The sequence below is a fragment of the Hordeum vulgare genome, chromosome 4H (genome assembly GCF_904849725.1).
Source record: "Hordeum vulgare subsp. vulgare chromosome 4H, MorexV3_pseudomolecules_assembly, whole genome shotgun sequence".
NCBI classification, from domain to species: Eukaryota; Viridiplantae; Streptophyta; class Magnoliopsida; order Poales; family Poaceae; genus Hordeum; species Hordeum vulgare.
Genome location: NC_058521.1, coordinates 580,045,975 through 580,049,670, shown reverse-complemented (window position 1 = coordinate 580,049,670; position 3,696 = coordinate 580,045,975).

Below are 3,696 nucleotides of genomic sequence, written 5' to 3'. Positions count from 1 at the left end.
CTTTCGTGGGTTATAGGGATGGAGATTAGGCCAACAAGCACAGCCAAAAACACAAAGCGAGTTATAGACAGGTTTGATACCTAGGAGCCGTTCAGTGGGAGTTTCATTGTTGATGACTGATGTCTATACATGATTCTATTATTGTAGACTATGTTGGGCCTCCAAGCGCAGAGGTTTGTAGGACATCATCATTTTCCCTCAAGTGGATGACCTAAGGTTTATCGAACTCAGGGAAGGGTTGAAGATGGTCTCTCACAAGCAACCCTGCAATTAAGAAACAAGAAGTCTCTTGTGTCCCCAACACACCTAATACAATGGTAAATTGTATAGGTGCACTAGTTAAGCGAAGAGACGGTAAAATATGGGTGATAGGTGTGGCAAAGAAAGGTAATATAAATCTGTAATAAAAATTATACCAAGGTAGCAAGTGACAAAAGTGAGCATATACGGTGTAACAATGGTGAGAAACAAGGCCTAGGCTTCATACTTTCACTAGTGGCAACTCCCATCTACATTAACATAGTCTAATCACATGATATTTCCACTAAAACATGCAATGGTGACGTACTCGGAGGTCATTCCTGTGTGATCAAGAGAGGACGAGAATCATGTAGGGCTACAAAAGCACACCTCGGAGTTCATAGTTCTCATCTATGGATTTTCCAGTGTTACCGCGGCCATCCAAAGAGAGTACCACAATCACCACAACGTCTCTCAAGGATAGTCAAAGACAAGCACCAAGATACTCTCAATCTTCAATCAATTCACAAAAGAGGAAATCACTCATGAAAATATTCTTCTAATCCATGTCCAATAGACCGTTGTCACCATGGTCTCGGGGATTATACTAGATAAGATCAAGTGAGTACATCAATACAATACATAGAAGAAGAGGAAACATCATGGGATCACCCTAGGTTAACATAGCCTATGATCACAATCAAGATCACATCATCGGAGATAGAATTAACCACATAGCTATTGTAGAAGACCTCAGCCCCGAGGAGGAACTACTCCCGCTTCATGGAGGGAGGAAGCAACGTCGATGGAGATGAATCCGGGGGCACTTCCCCGTCCTGGCAGGGTACCACCATAGGAATTCTGGTCCCCCAAAACTTATTGGTGATGGCGACGGAGATCGGAATTGCTTCTCGAGAAAAGGGTTGCGGAATCAGGATTTCTCCATGGGGTAAAAATCGGAGCCAAAGTAGGGCACCAGAGGGGGTGGCCCCCACCCAGGCGGCCTCCTCGCACGACCAGGGGGCAGGCTGCGCCCCCAGGGCGCCTGGAGGCCTGGTGGCCCCCCTCTTGCCATCCTTCGGCCGTCTCGAGTCTTCTGGAACGCTGATTTTTTATATATTTTTTGTGGAATTTTTCGGGCACTGTAAATATGGGTATAAACCTGCAATTCACACACATCAGCAGACAGAAACTCGCACTGGGTGCACTGAGTTAGTAGGTTAGTCCAAATATGTTGAAAAAGGTATGGAAGTGTACAAAACACATAGCCATATCACCCAAAACTTGCATGGAGCAAGCCGAAATTATAGATACGTTTGGGACGTATCAACATCCCCATGCTTAATTCCTGCTCGTCCTCGACTAGGTAAATGATAACATGCATAATTTCTGTGGTGACATGCTAACATGCATATAAGAACTTCAAAGTAAAGCAAGTAAGATATGCAATTCAAGTCAAGACAATCACAATCAAGAGTCTATATCTAGTATTGAAATTAGCAAAGTAAGAATATAAAGGTGCAAGATCTCTCGCTGTCCGTGACTCGAATGTCTCCAAATGGTGTTTGCGTGCAGGAAGTGGGAGATGAGTTTAGAGCATAAAAATATTATATAGTTTAATTGAGAACTCAATCTACTAAAAATTCACTCTTGGTCTCCTTCGGAATCTTATTTTGACTCATCCCCAGACCACTAGTCAGGCACAAGTAAAAATGATCCTCTCCCTTTCGACTTTGATCACTCATGCAACGGATGAGCGCGAGCAAGATATTTTGGCACTTAGGATGGCAAATATAATAATAATGGGGAAGGAAGACAAAAAAGGTCTGAAAGGCTCACATCAATGAGGACAATCATAGGCGAAAGAAAGCCAAATGATAGATGTGATGTGAGGAGTAGGGATTGCCATGCAACGAATGCACATATGAGCTAAGGTAAGCTCTCTAATGGAACTAGTGGGGGTGCATCCAAATTGCTTACTCATGAAGACCTAGAGCTCATTTGAGGAGGCTCATCATTGGAATATTCAAGCCAAGTTCTATAGTGTAAGGGTCCCCACATACTTATGCATGAATGATGATCTCTATGGAGTACAAATATGATAATGGAGTACGAGTGTGGATCTTTCAAAAGGAATAGTAGTGTTGCCCCTTTCTCTCTCTTGTTTTATTTTTTTCCTTCTCTTTTTTTGTGGCCTCTTTGTCTCTTTCTATTTATCTCTCATTTGTCCTCTTTGGGATCTTTTCATGTGTTCTCTTTTGGGATCTTTTAGTTTGTCATCTTTGAGATCTTTTCCTCACTTAAGGGCAACACTCTATATTTTACAAGAATACAAAGAAGATCTTCACACTTTATAAGAAGTACTCAACATAAAGACAAATGAAAACTATTATGATGTATGCAAATGTATGCCTCTGCCAGTGTAGCAGGATATGCAATGAAACTAGCGCGTCATCTAGCAATAATAAGGGCAAGGCCCAACTAGCATGCGGATCCTCGATCAAGCAAAAGCATGCATGACATGAAGATCAAGTCATGAGATGGTGGATGTTGCATGGAAATGTATCTCAGAAAGGCTATCCAAATGCCTTAATAGGTAGGTATTGTGGCTGTTTTGAGGAAGGATATAATGAGGCTTATGATGACAGAGCGTATCATGCCAATGGTTTGGATGCACCAGCGAAGTTTGCACCAACTCTCATGATGAGAAAGGGCGATGCACGGTACCGAAGAGGCTAGCAAAATATGGATGGTGGAAGTGCCAACAATCGAATACTCGCATTAGTCCGAAGAACTCATGCACTTATTATCGGTAACTTTCTATCTAGTTAGGAGATTCGCAAAGAGACAAATACCCCGAGGAGGAGTGTTTGGGGGTTTGGTTATCCTTGCGCATCCTCGGCCCATGATGACGTGAGGGTACTCTATATATTCCAATCCCTCCAGAGGTTAGCGATCCATCTAGTAGCTAGAGTTCTCAACTATTTTTCTAGTTTTTGAAAATACACACAGATTTCCCAAAATACGACACCTATCACTAATAGGCTCAAGCTCTTGACACCAATAGTCCAAACATTACTCAAATCGATACCTCAAAACTATTGCAAGTTACTACTACACTTAAATAGCAACCTCAATTACCTACTCATGCAAGACACACAACTCAGTGCAACAAGCCAACTCTCTAAAGAAGATAAGCATGATAACTCTAGAGAGTTCCGAAAGTATCTATATAAAAGCTCTCAAAAAGGCCTAGGCTTAATACTTTCACTAGTGGCAACTCCCAACAACATTAACATAGTCTAATCACATGATATTTCCACTAAAACATGCAATGGTGACGTACTCGGAGGTCATTCCTTTGTGATCAAGAGAGGACGAGAATTATGTAGGGATACAAAAGCACACCTCAGAGTTCGTAGTTCTCATCTATGGATTTCCCAATGTCACCGCTGC